Here is an 18,227-nt window from a genome sequence, read left to right as displayed (position 1 = left end):
AAAAGAGGTTAAAACAATCCACAAACTAGAGTAAACAAAGCAAAAACGATCAACCTGCTGATTTTGAGTTGATACAAACAGGTTTACAAGAGTATTGTTGAAAGAATAAAATTAAAGCTTTGTAAGATGACAACACTGGGTAGATTTATTTTGTTTAGAAAATGGAACATATTGATCAAAACAAAGAATTCGTGCATGGCAGCAAACAATAGGACTAATGTTACCAAAAAAACAATTATAAACAGAAGTAACCATTGGCTACATAAAACAATAGTATTACTTTCAAAGGTTTAAAATAAGATGGGGTTGAAATTCTGGATGAGAAAACATGGAGGATGGAGAGAAGGAATAAGATTTAAAACCTTCTATACCCTTTCATTGTATAGGAGGAGGCTAGCAATGTTGATATATAGTTAGAAGAATTAAATTAAAGCTATAAATATCAACTCGAGGTGATTTCAAATGTTGTATGTAAGAATAAAAATCATGAAAATACTATGGGAAAATACACAGAGGAAACCTCTATGACCTTAATCTGGCCAGTGATTTAATTTTTTTTTTTTTTTGCTATAACCCCAAAAGAACAGGTGATCTCAGGAAAACTAGATGAAGGAGAACATGCAAAGTCCACTTGTATGAAAAATTCTAATGTAACTTTAAAATGGCAGTAATACTGATTTTAAATGTTCCATAGCATTATTAATGACATGTTTTAGAGTACATTCATTTGTGAAACACATTTAAAATATGTATGTGTTATTACAAATGTCAAGATTTCCTTTTCACGTTTTCTTTCTTTCTTTATTGAATTTTTAATTTCATGTGTATGTATGTGAGCACTAACACATGTCTGTGCACCATGTACATGCCCGGTGGCTGCAACAGCCAGAAGAAGGCATCAGATCTCTGGAGCCACAGATGGTTGTGAACTGACATCTGAGTACTGGGAATCAAACCAAGTCCTCTGGAAGAACAGCTAGTGCTTTTAACTGCTAAGCCATCTCTCCAGCCACCATTTTTTTTCTTTTTGAGACAGGGTCACACTGTATAGTGCAAGCATATCTGGAAAATACTAGTCTCAAAATTGCCATAATCCTCCTGCCTCAACCTCTTGATTTTAGTTACAGCTACTCTGGATGCTGAGGCAGGATAATTGTTTTAGCACAGTTCTAGACCAGACTGAGCAATGTGGCAAGCTCCTAGTTTAAAGACAAACTTCCTAAATTTCTATAATTTGATTCATAGAATCTACCATTTCACTACTGTAAAAATTTCAACCTCTGATCAAGTCCTTCCAAGGATTTAAAATCTGTTTTAGAACAGCAAAGCATTTTGAATGTTGTTGGATATTTGGAAAAAGGACTTGTATGATTGTAGATATCAGTTGAAAAATGATTATGAAATCATCTTTAAATTAGGAACTCCATTTCACAGGACACAAATCTCAGTTATACAGATGTATATGCTAGCAAGTTGGAAGAGTTTTCTAAGTACTGAATTACTAGTTGAAACCTACATCTAAAATAAGAAAAAATGGCAAAGAAGATGCTGTGTCCATAAGAATAGCTATTCAAAGATGGAAAATGTAGTGAGCAAAATAAGAACAAAGTAACTAGAAATAAAAAGCAAATAGACAAGAAATATTTATAACAAACAAGGTAAATAGTATTAAGAAGAACCACTTTAACATGAAAAAAAGCAAAAAAAACCCAGATAATTGGTTTACGTGTATATGAGTAATATGTTCTCTAAATGTAGAGAATTCTAAAGAAAAAAGCAATTTTTCTTTTCAAAAATAAATACACATTAAAAGAAAATTAACCACGAACACATTCTAAAGCTCTTTAAGAAAAAAAATGCTTTGCATTTAGAAGAACTAGAAGAAGAAAATTAACTTCTTAATGAAAGCATATTAAAAAAAGTTTCTGAAGTACAGTTTGATAAAACAATTTTACACAAACTAAAAGGCAATGGTTAAAAAATAACAGCAATTGCCCTAGTTTGTTTAATGATGGAACAAAATTAACAGAGAATTGTTGAACTCAGGATGTCATCGTCTTTCAATACTATGCATCTATATCCCTAGCTATTTATTTCATTTGTGGAATTACAGTAGAATTAGAGACTTGCAAGATAATTACTGATTTGGAAAGGGGGAAAATCTCATTCACACTATCAGTAAAATGGAAAGAAATGTTCCATATAATATATATTATAATTATATATGTTACATATAATTTCATGTAATTAAATTAATTGAGATATATAACATGAAAATATTTTCTATTCTGAAGAAAATGGGAAATGCCATTGAAGAACATGGGCATAGGCAAAGAAGAGATAGACATTTTAAATGTTTAGAAGACAAATATTATAACAAAGTTAAATTCTTCATAGAATTTCTGAAATTCTTCTAAAATTCACTTGAGAAGAGAAAAGGGGGAACTTCAGCCAAAGTTCTTTTGGACAAAACAAATGAGATGAAAATAAAATTTTTGTCAAAATTTATGAATTATGGTTTATCCATATTAACAGAAGGTATGATTTCAGTATTGGGAGAATAAGATATACCAATGTAACCAAAAATACCAATGCACCAAGAAGAATGTTAGAAAAAAAAAACAACTCCCAGGAGTGAAAGGACATGGTCAGCTAGTTGTAGTGACACAAGGCTGTCAAACTAGAATTCAAGGGCCTGAGGAAGAAGAATTGCCTTGGGTTTGTAAGTTCAATGCTAGTTAGGTTACAAGTGATTTCCAGGTCAGCCTAGGTCACAGAAAGGTAGAAATTCTTGGTGGATAACATTGAAAACACTGCAAATTAATGAAAAAAGAATGTCCAGAGACAGCTGGCTGTTCATATAGAAAAAAACAAAATATCCCAACCCACTCCACACATCAATTTAAGATGGACTAAAAAACTAGGTATGAAAAATTAGAAAGCATATTTGCTTCCCAGTGTTTTAAATATTTTAATGATTGGAGGGTGAAGATTTCTTAAAACTCCAAGAGCAGAGTGTGAAAAAACTTGATAAATTTCAACTCATTAAAAACAAAAATAAAAACTTATTTGTTAAAATATATCATAAAAGAAGTAGAAAATAATGACCTTTGGGGCTGATAGAAGATATTTTTAGTTTCTATAAGTAATGAAAAATTGATATGTAGAAGCTATAAAGTACTTGAGAAACCGTTATGGAAAAAGCAAATAGTTCATTAAAACTCATGCAAAGGATGTGGCCAAAGAAATTATTTTCCTATGGTAAATACCTAAGACCCCTCTTTTAGTTATTCACCATAAAGACATCCTTTGTGTTTGATACATAAGGGATACACAAGTAAATGTTTATTGTATATAAAAATAAATATCTAATAGTGTGGAAATGGATAAAGAATGGAAGACTATTTGGCCATTTAATTGAATGAGCTATATTTTCACAAAAATGGAAGTTGAAAATAATTAGGTAAAATAAAGCAATCTAGGAAAGGGAATGTAGAGTTCATTTGTGCAAGGGACAATTGTCCATGACTACAGGAGCTCTTGGGACTTTGTATATTGGGCTATGTGCAACTGCCTGAGGAGACACATGACAAAGTTCAGTCCTGTGGCTGACAAACTGCAAACAATGAAATAGAAAAACCCTTCTGGACCTTTCCATACTTTTTAAAACTGAGAATAGTCTCCTACCCTTGAAGAAAAGATCAACAAAGCACTATCTATGATTGTGGTGGTGACTCAGGTACACTGTATGATGGCTTTCTGCTGAGGACAGTGAGGGGTCAGATGACTCAGGATTCTAGATTAAAAGCCTCAAATTGCAAGCTGAAGAAAAATAGCTTAAATTGTGTGATTTTTTTTTTTAAACCTTTCTTCTTTATTCATCACTGAAAAGTTTTTGAAAGAAAAAGGCCTGGTGGTACTTTTTTTTTTTTAATCACTTAACCTTTGAGTTGCTTTTTGTTAAAGAATTGAAAAGGATTTCTAAAAATTCAGCAGAAAATTCAAGCTTTTGACCATACTAATAATGAAAGTGATACTCAAAGGCCTTTTCTTTCTCCATTCCCCATACTTTCAAACATGAAAGATGAAGTTGGCTCTGAGGAGTAACTTTTCGCTTGATTAATCCCCTTGAACTCCTGTAACTTTCTAGAGAGAAGAAAAGGAAAGGCCAAAAGAGATCAAATGAACACCTCATCCCATGCAGCTACCCATGCTCCTATCACCACAGTTTAGATGGTGGGTCTGTGGGTCCTGGTGTTTGATCTGAAATTCTGTGTGCATATATGAAAGAGCATGTATAAATTACATATTCATTTGGAACTTTCCTTCTGTTCATTCTGGAAGTTTGTAATTGTACTATGGAATAGTTGACGTGGCTCTGTGCTTGTAAACAGTTCTGGTATTGCAGTAGTTCTTTTTCTTTATTATAACAAAATATCTAAGAAAGATCAGCTTTCAAAGGGGAAGTCTTTATTTTGTCTTCTGATTTCAGAGGTTCTAATTCAGAATGGGCTGGCTCAATTACATTTAGGACTCTGGCACGACAAAATCACCATAGTTGAGAGAAAAAATGGCAATTAGGAAACAGGTTGGGAGAGAAGAAATCAGAGAAGTGATAATTCTCTTCAGAGATAGGCAGCAGTAATTTATTTCTACCAGGTCCACTTCCTTTAATAAGAATTTTATTTATTTATTTATCTATCTATTTATTTATTTATTTTTGAGTGTGCATGCACACATGCTTACATGCATCATGTGTGTGTGTTTATGTGTGCCTGTGTGCATGCATGTGTGTGTGCAAGAATCCACCAAAGCCAGAAGTAGGCTTTGGGTACCTTGGAGCTGGAATTTCAGGTGATTGTGTGCTGTCTGATATGGGTGCTGTGACCTGAACCCATGTACTCAGAGCGGTAAACTCTGTTTACCACTGAGCTATTCGTCTAGCTCCATGCTCAGCACCCTCTGCCCCTGCCTAATTTACCTAAAAATCCTAGAGTGGATTGATTTATTGATGCTGTTGCAACTCTTATAATCCCATCATCTCTTAAAAGCCTGTCAGCTAAAAATCAAGCCTTTAATACATGAGCCTTCTTGGGATATTTTTAGTCAAACCAGAAGAGATGTAATTTTTGATGTCTTGTTTTTTTTTCTCCCTAACTTATGTTGGTATACTTCTCACATCTGTGTAGAGGAATTCTTAATATCATTAACTAATTGGTAAATTAAACATCTTGGTAGGAGATTGGACCCAGTCAATTCTCAAAAAAAAAAAAAAAGAAAAGAAAAAGGAAAATTTCTTTCATCTGTGTAACTGAGTGTGGATGCTTAAAGTAAATATTTGTTAGATGTATGGATCAATGAGTGCCAGGACAGGAGGAAAAAAAGATGAATGGAAGGGAACAGTCTGCCTGAATAAAAGCTTTCCTGAAGGTGTTTATTCATTTTAATTGGACAGTTAACTCATATAAGCTATTCAGACTGTAGGCCACAGATACGAAGTCCTGCTAGGGAGTAAAGGAGGAAAATTACACCAAAGACATACCATTCTCTTCTGTGTTTTTGTTCAAAGATAGCTTTCAAGATGAAGCATGTATTTTTTATTATGTAGCATTAATATTCACCCAGAAGATAGAAATATTCAAATTATAAAGATCCTTTTTAGACATTTTTAGTTATGTTTTTAGTAAAATGACACTTATATAGGAAAGTGAACCAACCATAGCTATGTACTTCATTAAGTGTTTGCAAATTGAGCAAATCAGAGTAATTAACACACAAATCTAAATGATAAAGCTCCCAAACACTATCCCCTTTCCCTTGTCAGATGTGATTTCTCATCACAGAGTAACTACTATAACTTGGAACACTGGAGAATTTATTCATGACATTTCATATACATGAGATAATGTAATATGTAACTTTTGTGTATTTCAAAGTCATTCATGATGTAGTGAGCATTGGTATTCCTTCATTCTTCTTACCAATTAATACTACATTATATAGATACACTAATATCTGTTTATCACCTCATCAATTTATGACTATTTGAATTGTTTCTATATTCATGACTTTTATGAATGATTTTGATCCATAGATTTTATGAAGTCATATATTTTGAATTCACTTGTTTACCTGTATACTTGTTAGTATAATTATTGGGGCATATAATTATTGGGGCATATAATAATTGGGGCATATTGGGGCAACTGTTTTTCTGTGCGGCTGTAATATGATATACTCATACCAGTAGGGTGTAGGAGTTTCATTTGCTTTCCAACCTTTTTAATGCTTCTCTTTCATTTTAGCTACTCTGGTAGATATACATACATACACATACATCCACACATATATACATTCTTATGTCCATACACCTTATACATATAATATTCAGAAAACAACTTTAAGACTAACTTCTGTCAATTAACTAATTTTAGATTATTTAAAATGCACAGCTTAATTGGAGCAAATGTTTCCCTATCTTTTCTAAAATGCTATGAGAGCCATTAAAAGTGAGCTCAGAGGTTATTCCTACTCTAGGGCCTCCATAACTGAGGCTGTCTTTAACAGGTTTACATGTGTGGCTTTGCCCTGATGGCCTATTTCTTTTATGGCCTTTCAACACAGGCCAAGCTGGACCTAGTGGGCAGATCTGTTGAAGTTCTCCTGTTTTAGACTCCTTTCTAGGCACTTCCTCTGTTCAACTTTTCTTCCTTGCTCTGCTAATTTGCAGAGATTAAAATGAATCTTTAGAAGGGGGTAAACCTATTTCCAGATCTTAAATTAAAAGACAAAAAAGCCAGTCTCCTGCCATTGAAATTTTGCTCCTTCACTGAGAACTAAGATAATTTAAGCCAAGAAAGAAAACGTAAAATGACTTTTCAACAGATCATTTTTAATGACATACATATAATATCTTGTTCTGTCTTATACTCTGATCATGATTAAGAATTTCAAATAGCTTAGGAAGAATTAAGAAGATTTACACCCACATTATTACTCATAACCACTTAGAGCAGAGAAAGAAATCTTTTTAAAAGATGTTTATTGCTTTCATACCAAATGAGAATCTGAATTAAAACGATTCCCAGAACAATCTTCCATGTTGAAAGTACATTCAGCAGTTTTCAAAATCTCTTGTAATAACAACAATGCTCTGTAATTTCATGGAATTTGTGTTTTTTCAAAGACGATTAAGAGAAATGCTATAAACATGAACTTTCCAATTCTTGTCATGTGATGGCTGCATCAGTCTTGTTCTTGCTTCTCAGATAGAGTTGCTAACATTCCAGTGGCTGTCCGGGTATCAAAGTTTCACTTTCTGCTTTCCTATGAACATACTCAACCATAGTTCTTTAGTGATGGTTTTGGTCCTTGGTGTTTGGCCTGTGAAATGTGATCACATACCCTTTATAGAAAAATCATTTGTGGAAAGCAATTTGTGCTAGATCATACTTATCTGGTTCTAATTCTGAGACTCACTTCTAGATAAGATTGTGGACCAGGGATAAAAATAGTGTGCTCTACTAGTTTACCAACCCTTCCCCCAAGTCCAATACTCTTCATTTATTCATTTATTGAAAAGGAATTTAAATTAATTGATTTCTAACCTTGTATTTGTGATCTCTCTCTCTCTCTCTCTCTCTCTCTCTCTCTCTCTCTCTCTCTCTCTCTCTCTGTATGTGTGTATGTGTCTGTAAGGTTTGATATTTAACCATATCATATACTGATTTTATTATTTTTAACTTAAGGTTTTCTTTTGTAAATAATCATTATTACTGATGCTAAGCTCTTATATACCAACACAATATTAACTACATTGGAAAGAATGTTTAAGTACAATAAAATATATATCATATAATGATAAACAAATGAATGAGTTTCAAAGCAAGTCCTGCTATCTAAGAAAATATAATAAGTAGCTTCAGGATAGTTTGCAAATAATAATTTCTTCCAATCATATGTTTACCATTTGCTATAACCTGTTTTATTTATGTTTGCTTTCATTGTTGTTCTTTTGTGACCCTATCTTAAAAATGGTAGCCAAAACTAATGTTGTGAAGCATTTCTACTATGTCATTTTGTAGGATTTCATACTTTTTGGTCTAAGATTTAGGTATTTGAGCCATTTGCAACTGATTTTGTTTATAGTGAGAGGAAGGAATCAGATTTTGTTTTGCATATGCATAGCCACTTATAGCATAATTTATTAAAGTCTATTTTTTTCTGGTGTGTGTTCCTTTTTTTAAAAAACCAAAAGTCAGTAGATCTATATATATATGGATCAATTTCTGCATTCATGAATCTTGTTCAGTTGGTTTATGTATCATCTTAAAGCTGCAACTATATTGATTTGGTTACTGTTACTTTGTGATACATATACCTACGTTTTTATTAATTACATCTTTCTTTGACATTTTATTACATCTGTACAATGCATAGTGCATTTTAAAGTCAGTGCAAGACCTCCAGTTTGTTCCCTTTGCTCAGGATTGCTTTACCTTCTTAGAGTCTTTTGTGGAAAAAGAAGAAATGAAACTTTAGAGATTTGGAGATTTATGCTGAATCAGATCTTCAATACCATACTCTGGGATTCACGCCATAAAAGAAGAAAAAGTTTTGCCAAAATGGCTTTCAGCACAGAACTGAAATCAGCTATATGTTTAACATGGATGGACCTGTGAGAAATCAGTGCTATGCCTTACTTTCTAGGGCAAATATAAGGCAAGGAGAAACTGATAGGTCGACTTCCAGGAAGGAAAAATGTCCTTTGACTGGGAGTTCAGGGGCTTAGCTTCAAATTTTAGATCAGTTACTGCTTCATATTGAAACTCTGAGTAAGTGGCTTTGATGTTCTGGCTTTACTTCCCACTTGAGAAGATGACTAGTTTAGTCAGATCACTTAATTAGAAGCTATATTCTGCATCCATAGGCTTTACATAGTAATCTCATAGTAATCACAGAGAGGAACTCAGAGATCTGAGACATTATCCCCTCAACTCCAATCAAAACATTTCTACCACGCACACACACACACACACACACACACACACACACACACACACACATACACACACACAGACACACACACACACACACACACACACACACTTACTTTTGTCTTAGATTGAGTTGAGCAAAGTGTTCTAAAGGCTAAGTTAGGTGGAAATCTATGAAAAAACTTATTTTTGGAGTTCTTTGGAGCTTATGATTCTCTGATACCTGAGTCACCAAACCAAGTATCTGAGACATTTAGTACAATATATGCATGTAGCATGAAAGCCAGTCTTAGGTCTTAACTTATGGTGGTACTAGAGAGTTCCAGTGATAAATGTCTTATGTGCTACTTAGGTATATCTTATACATGGCTTACTAGATTCAGTGATTTTTTTTAATCATTGGTAAAAGGTCAAAGTGACTTACTGCCATTTTACATCTGTATATTTCTATGCATGATATACTTAAGAGCCCCAGAATTTGGTCAAGATACATCCAGCACCTCCCAGAAACCAAACTGGAGCTGTAGCATACATTCCATTTAAAAATATCATGAGCTCCCTTTGAGAGACTATTGCCACTAATTTCACTTTACTTCGTGGCACTCGTACTGCTTTTGTACATTTCTCTATTTTCAGATATGTTATCTATTTACCTAGTTATTCATCCATTTCTGCCTTAGTCTTCTATAGTCTCTGATACTTTTGAGTCCTATGCTAATTCATAGGAAGGCTCTGTTAGGTGCTGCTGGTGACTGAGACATACAATGAGCTACCCTTCTTGGTATGTTGTTGGATTTGGGACGTAGTGTTTTGAGTATTACTGCTTCAGGGAAACCCTTAGTTAAGACCTGAGAAAGAAAATCAACTGCTGTATTGTAGATGGCTGCTAAATGGAAAGACTTACAGAGCGTAAATCTTATCCTTATTTCTTTTATTGTACTATATTTCACCGTATCACATTGTCTTGTTAACACATATCACTTCTCTGTTTGATGTAGTGCATATACACCATCATGTTAGTTCAGATAGCTTGCTCAGTGCCAAGCACACTGCATATGGATTTGGCTAAGTACATATTCTTTTAATAACTGAAATGAAGCAGAACTATAACTTGAGAGTATCTGGTTCAAAAAGTGGAAAATTATGAGAGTTGTTCTGGTCTTTGTTGACATAATAAGAGAATTTTAATTGGTTGGGCTATGAACTGTAGCAAGAAAAGATTTCCATTCCTCCCAAATAAGATCAGTTTTAATCCAAAAAGCAGTGTAGATTGTTCTATTGACTGCCTATCATACAAATGGACAGATCCTAGAAATTAGTAGAAGTGGCAAGGGATTCTAAAATGCATTGTCATCTGTGCCAGATATGGCTGAAGTCATCGAGTCAGCAAGATAGAAATAACATCTGCATAGGCAGACAACATAGCAGACTCAGACTGATTTTCCTCTGTAGCCCAGCTGCCATTGTAACTCCTGGCATGTTCCTAGCTAAAAACTGCCAAGAATTGCAGGACAGAAGCACCCTATTCAGGGTAGACCAGAAGTGGTGGGACAGTATAGAAACTAAGATTTGAACATTGCCAAATGATTGATAAGTTCCCTTTAGCTCATTGATGTCAATAGAACCAAGTCTACAGTTTTACAGCAATAAAGGAGCTTGGAGAAGAGCAGGAAAATATAACTTCAAAGTTAGGTTTATTTTAGCAATGAAAAGTCTGATTCAACAATTGGTAATTTGTAAGTATGAAAAAATACTTAGTATTTTTGAGTTGAAATAAGAAAGCCATATAATCAATAATACAGCCAAGAGAAAATACAGAGTTTAAACACTTGGAAAGAATGCTCAATGTTAAGTACATTGGAAATAGAAACCCATTTATGACATGGAGGAGCATATTTAACATAAATCAAAAGTAAACATCAAAGTAAATTGGGAAGTACAAATGACATTTCTCATAAATCACAAATAAGACAAAGGTTACCCACATTATGACCATGTATTAACATTGTTTTGTAGACTCTAATTAATACTGTATGTCTAGGACAGGAAACAAGTATTATAAATGGAAAATATGACAACACTTACCATCATATTACATATTTATAAAATCAAAATCATTATAATGAAGAACAATCTAATAGGATAGCTTGATGGAAAATAAATAGTAAGAAAATCAATTGGTTTTGTATGTTCCCACATTAACTGCTTAGAAACAGGATGAAACTCCATTAACAAACAAGGTGCTAGTTTAAGAAACACTTAACAGAATAGAATTAATTAAATATCTAATATCTTTGAAAAGTTACAGTTTATTATATAATGGAAAACAAGATCTCTATAAAATGAGAGACATCACATCTTTGCATGCCAGGAAATACTACTTGAAATACTGTATTTAGTTTTTAAAACTCTAAATGATATTTATATAATTCATATGGAAGAACAAATGTTCTAGAATTGTTTGGAATTCATGTAGAAAAGAAGAATGTGGAAAATATTCCCCTGTTAGTATTAAATTAAATTTAAGCAAATGAGTACAAACATAGGCAAGAAAATCAATACAAACATGGGCAAGGAAATCAATGTAGCAAATGGAGAATACAGATCTAAGTATATATGGGCACCTGCTACATGAAAAAAGGTGTTGCTGAAGTCAGTAGGTAAAGAGTGGCTTTTTCAGGATATGGTGTTAGAAGAAAATAAAAATAGAACTGCTTCTTCACAACACAAAGTAAATTCTGTATGCACTAAAAGCACAATATAAGAAGAGAACTATCTAAGTATTAGAAAACAGCACAAAAGGATATTTGTATGACTGATTATCATTCCTTTAGCATGGCATGGATTCACATACTTCAAAAAAAGTCTCTGTAAATTCATGAAACCAATGGAGAGAACACTTTTGCATATATTTCACTGTTTAAAAAGGTTGATGTATCTACTAGATAAAATATTACCACAAATTTGTAAGAAGAATTCCCTAATAGATGAATGAACACAGGGTGTAAAGAGACAATTTGTTTGTTTATTCTTTGAAATTATCTGTTTTTATTCTTTGAGAATTATATACACCCCCATTTCCCCTTCAAATTCCCTTTGTAATCATTTAAGGTATCCCCATTCCACCTTCATTTCTTTTTCTTTGTATTTTTGTTAAACCACCAAGTCCAATTTGTGATGCCTATGCACATGTGAAGAGAGACATAGTTGTAAGAGCATTTTAATATTAAAAAAGCTAGAATGAATTTGAATGACCATCCATAGAGAAAACACAAAGATGCAAAGTTTCTAAGTTTGACTCATTATGAAGTAACTACAAATCAAGTGAGACATCTCACATTATCCCCAACAAAGCACATTAAGAGGTTTTATATTTGTCGAGTCTATAGAGTAAAGGTACTGTATTGTACTGGTTAGTGGTGGTACAAATACCTAAATATTTTGGGAAACAATTGTTGCAGTATTTTTAAGACTCTCATTGAACACATGCTTTGTTTAAGTAGTCTTACTTCTAGCAAACATTAAATAGAAAAATACCACTCATATAGATGCATCTGCAGAAAAAAACTGTCAAAACATTTATTTGGAACATGAAATTAGAAGGGAATACAAATGACCATCCATAAAAGAGTAGCTTAATAAATTGACAATTATCTACTTTGTACTAATATGCAGCTAGCAAAAATATTGTAGTTTAATCTATCTAAAGCCTTGAAAGTATGTCCACAATAATACAGAACTAAATAAAACAAAAAAATGTTACAGTTGCCTATATAGTGTGATCCATTTTGTTCAAAAGAAAGTCTATAGATATGCATTTTGATTTTTGTATGGAAATTGATTATGGTTTGTTGCATCAGCATGTGGTGTTGGAAGAATGAGATGAATGCCGTCCCTTTTGATTGTTTTTTTCCTAGTGTCAGAAAACCATAATGAGTCAAAAACATCAAGAACAATGTTATTGTTATTAACACGGTGTGGTGGTTTGAATGTTCTCTATAGACACATGTATTTGAATGCTTGGCCCATAGGGAGTGGCACTATTTGGGGTATGTGGCCTTGCTGGAGGAAGTGTGTCACTGTGGGGCAAGCCTCGATGTCTCATATGTTCAAGCTATGCCCAGTGTGGGACATGGTTCATTTTCTGTTGCCTGTGGATCAAGATGTAGAGATCTTAGCTACCTCTCCAGCACCATGTCTGCCTGCCTACTGCCATGTTTCCTGCCATGAAATGAATGGACTAAACCTCTGAAACTGTAAGCCAGCCCAAATTAAATGTTTTCATTTATGAAAGCTGCCATGGTCATGGTGTCTTCACAGCAATAGAAACCCAAACTAAGACACGTGGATTAAAAAGCTGCTGTAATAGAAGGCCTGATGAAAGTAGTCCCATTACAGGAAAAAATAAAGCAACACTCATGGACTACCCACTGTGGGTCAAGTACTATATAGCAACATCAAACCATTATGTTATCTCACTCATCATCATAATTATGTAGTGCTAACTTACATATTCACAGGTTAAAAAAAACAGAGGCTTGGTGAATCTGAGTAACTTGTTTAAAGTTATACAATCTAAAAGGGACTGAGCCATTTGTTATGGTAGTTTAGTGTACAGTTTAGTAGCATTTTGTGTTTTCCAAACATTGTGTAATCAGTACTTCTGCTTAATTCTGAAACAACTTCATCACACAAGAAGAAAAAAAAACTATATTCATCTACCTTTTCAAATTGCCTCTCCCTTCAGCCCTTGGCCAGCATAATTTCTATATTCTATTTGAGGCATTGCCTCTTGTGAAAATTTCTCATGGAGAGAGTCCACAATGTGTTGTGGTTGTCATGTTGCTTTCATTCAGCAAAATATTTTCAATAATTCATTTATATTACAGCATGTGTTAACATTTCATTCCTTTTTATGATGGAATAATATTTCTATTGATATGTGTAATAGTTTTTTGTTCACACATATGTTGGTAGACATTTGGACTGTCCATTTTCCACTTTTTGATTATCATTCGCAGTGCTGCTATGAACTTGTATGTTTAAATATTTACTTGAATATGTGTTTTAAATTCTTTTACCTCGGGGGAAAAATCGCTGAATCAGATGTTAATTCTATGTTTAACCTGTTAAGAAATCAGTAAGGTTAAATTCTTGTTATCTTTCCTTTCGTCCTTCTCTGGGTGGGATGAGTCTGAGGTGGATAAAAAGCTATGACCATTACTTCAGCTAAAGTTTTTACATGTAGCTGGGCGGTGGTGGCTCACGCCTTTAATCCCAGTACTCGGGAGGCAGAGCTAGGCGGATCTCTGTGAGTTCGAGGCCAGCCTGGGCTACCAAGTGAGTCCCAGGAAAGGCGCAAAGCTACACAGAGAAACCCTGTCTCGAAAAACAAAAAAACAAAAAAACAAAAAAAAAAGTTTTTACATGTGTACACATAGGACAGGGAAATAAAGTACCCCCTACTCCATAAACGATGCATAATAGATATTCATGAATTAAACAATGGGCTAAAATTGAAAATCTATGATGTGCCTAAGTGGGACAGATATTGCAGCTATAGAAACATGCAGAATTCTTCCTCTTTAGATTCTAAAAGTAGAACATAGAATAATTTAATGAAACTATAATGCACTAATCAAAATCCAGGATTAATAAAAAACCCAACTCTGTGAAATAGAAATATAATATTATACACTGATGTCTTAAACGATGAATGACCTCACTTTCATATTATATCAGTCCCTAAAATATTTAAAAGACCATGAAGATTTTACATAATTCAGCTGAGATGAACACTGTGGATACTGTGGAACACTGTAGATAAATTAAAATGTTTCATCTGTCTTTTAAAATAATATTTAAATTAATAAATGAAACAGAATTATTATCTGTATTTTAGTATTAAAATAAATATTCCATAAATGGATGTTAATAGGTAGGCAATATACATTGTGATAATTATGTGATATTTATCAGTTTCAATTTACATCTGTGAGAATGTCCTATCATATATAATGGGATTATATCTTCATGATCCTGAGTGTGGCCACTATCAATGACCTGATTCTTTTTCTACCTACTCCACTTGGTATAAAACTACCAAGGACAGTGTACTTATTCTTGGTGCAATTCCTGGTTGAAACCATTCATTTCTCATGGATTTCCCATCATGTACCCTAAACTCACATTCAACATGATTGGTTACCAGGTTAGTGTGAGTCCAAAAGAACGCCCATCTTTTGCTAAGAATAAAAACACTATTGTATAGACAGCATAATTTAGGATTTGAAGTGGAAAATAGATACATGTAATTATGGCTCTTTTATTGCTCTGTGGGTTTTATTTTAACTAGGTAAGTTAGCTATAACCTTCTTTTAATTAATAGCCAAATGTCCAGTATTGTTAATATTAAAATGTTATATTCTGACAGGTCAGCAATATCACTCATTGTTCTTGAACAGTCAGATGAGTTCCTTATAGCCAGATAAGCAACACAAACAGAGTGGTATGTGTGTGTGTGTGTGTGTGTGTGTGTGTGTGTGTGTGTGTGTGTGTTGCTTTTATTTGTGTAGATACATGTGAATGTGGATGCCAGAGAATAACTGGATATTGTAACCACAGAGTTTGTGCACTTTATTTATTTGTTTGTTTACATTTATTTATTTATTTATTTATTTATTTATTTATTTATTTATTTATTTATTTTTAAGACAATGTCTGTCACTGGCCTGGAACTCACCAAGTAGGCTAGGCTGGCTGGCAGCAAGGTTCAATGATCTGCCTGTCTCTATTTTCCCAGTACTGGGATTTCAAATGTTGTTCACAATGACTCACTTTTTTAATGTGGTTTCTAGGGAATGAACTCAGGTCTCTGTGCTTTCAAGGAAAGAATTTTATTGATTAAACTATCTTCCTATCTCCAACTTCTGACTTCTTAAAGGACTTATTTATTTTTGTGCTTGTGAGTTGTTGTCTGCATGTATAAAAGTACAGAATGGGCATGCAAGTACACGTGGAGGTCAGAAGAAGGTATCTGATCCCCTGAAACTAGAGATACAGACAGGAGCTTCCATGTGCCTGCTGAAATCTGAACCTAGGAACTCTGTGAGAACAGAAACTGCTCTGAACCACTGAGCCACCTCTCCATTGCCCCCATCAGTGTCTGATTTAAAAAAAAAGAGAGAATTTGTTTCAATTCTATGTGTATTAGTGTTTTGCCTAAATGTATGTCTCTGTACCATGCATGCCTTGTGTCTGCAGAAGTCAGACGAGGGTCTTCATATCCCCTGGAACTGGAGTCATAGATAGTTGTCAGTTGCCTCATGAGCTCTAGTAACCAATCTCAGTCCATTCCTGTAGATGAGCAAGTACTCTTAATAGCTGAACCATCTCTAGTTCCTGAATTTTTCTTAAAATATGAGATATCATTTTCTGTCAACAAAGTATATGGTTTGGTGAACAAATTTAGTTAGTGGTTTCTCCACGTTGTTCTACCTACAGTTATTCAGGCCTGTAATCTAGTCAAATGCCAGCTTTTCCATTACATTAAAATTCAATTTGCTTAATGTAATTTTAAAAATATCCATTATGATTGCTTGAAGATAGTTAGAATTATAGAATTAATTATAGTTGCAATTAGGACAGAATCTGCTTTACCCCAATAGTTAGAGAAACTTTATGAAACTATGTAGGTATATGTAAAATTGCCAACCTAAGGTGTAACCAGGTACAGTGCTGAGTATACACTAAATGTTCAATAAATACAAGCTAAGTGCATGCTTGTCTGTAGTAATGCAAAAGAAATTCTAGAATCTATTTTTGAGTGTTCTGAGAGAAATTCTAATTATGGGATTGCTAGCCACACAGGGATGCACTGCATAATCGTGTCTTTGGACAACAAAAGACAGCATTTATGATGATGTTCACATAAGATCATATCCTCCAGCTTCATTTGAGCCCTCATAATTTAAATAAACTCTTTGTGATGTTTGCACAATGATGAAATTACCTAGAGATGGAGTGGCATGACTCTATAAGCATCAATGCCTCTTTATGCATGTTATAATCCTAGCTAATCCTCTCAAGAGTGCTATTCTATTCATTTAGATGTGCTGTCATAGAAAATGGATTTGACATTTCTATTATACATAACAGGAAATTAAAAAGAACCCTTTGCTGTGTTAGCATGCACAGTTTCTTGGTCAACTGAAGGTTGTCTACACTTCTATTTGCTTAGGTGACTTTGAATTCCCCTCCACCAATCCAAGGACATTGATTCTTAAGTGTCTTTTGATGTTTTCAATCTCATGTAGATGCTATTTCTAGTTATAATGTATCTTCCATGGCCACTCTTGTATACCCACTCCTTATGCTATAGTGCAACAAAATTCCTCATTTTGTGATTCTCTTCATTGACTTGTAAAACTATAGATGGTCTCCTACCTCTTTGGCATATTGTTACTACACTCATGTGATCAGGCTGGGATGTGTCCAGGCTTCATCTGTAAAAAGCGAATATGTGGCATCATTCACCTTGCAGGGCTATGTGATCATGAAAGAGAATAGAGGACTTGAAGTATTTCACACAGTCACTCCAAAGTCCTCTCAGATGCTATCTCATTGATCTCTTTTTGTTCATTGGAATATAGTCAAGGATCTGGAAAGAAAGCCCTCCTTTTGTCTGGATGCTCTCTACAGGTGCCAGGATACTTAATTCACTCATGACATCCTGAGTGAGATCTTGTTGTGTGACAATCATTGTCCTAGAGACCTAGGATAAACAGATCAACATCCTTGCCTTCATTTAACACCCATTCCATAAGTAGAAATTCCTAGGGTAGCCAGAAAGGTTTTCATCTTTCTTTGCTAGCTCCCTACTATTCTGTAATTCTTTCATGAACTACCTTGGTTCTGATGATCCCCACTCCCACCCCCACCCCCACAATTCAGGCTACCTGTTTTCAAACTGAAATCATACTGCTTCAAGTGTCTCAGAGTCTGGGCTTGGATTGCAGGCATGTGATACCACACCTAGCTTTAGTTCTGCCTTTCTCAGTTAAGTTATTTCCTTTGATGGAGAACATAAAAACAAAATAGGCCTTCAACTTTTGCTTCTCCTCACCTGCTTCTAGTATGCTCTTCTTTCCATAAATAAATATATTACTTCATATTTCATCTTTTCAAGGGGATCTGGAGCACGCTCTTTTTAGAAAGTCTCACCTGATTCTG

This window comes from Peromyscus eremicus, chromosome X (genome assembly GCF_949786415.1).
Source record: "Peromyscus eremicus chromosome X, PerEre_H2_v1, whole genome shotgun sequence".
NCBI classification, from domain to species: domain Eukaryota; kingdom Metazoa; phylum Chordata; class Mammalia; order Rodentia; family Cricetidae; genus Peromyscus; species Peromyscus eremicus.
Note: the sequence above shows the minus strand (reverse complement) of the source record.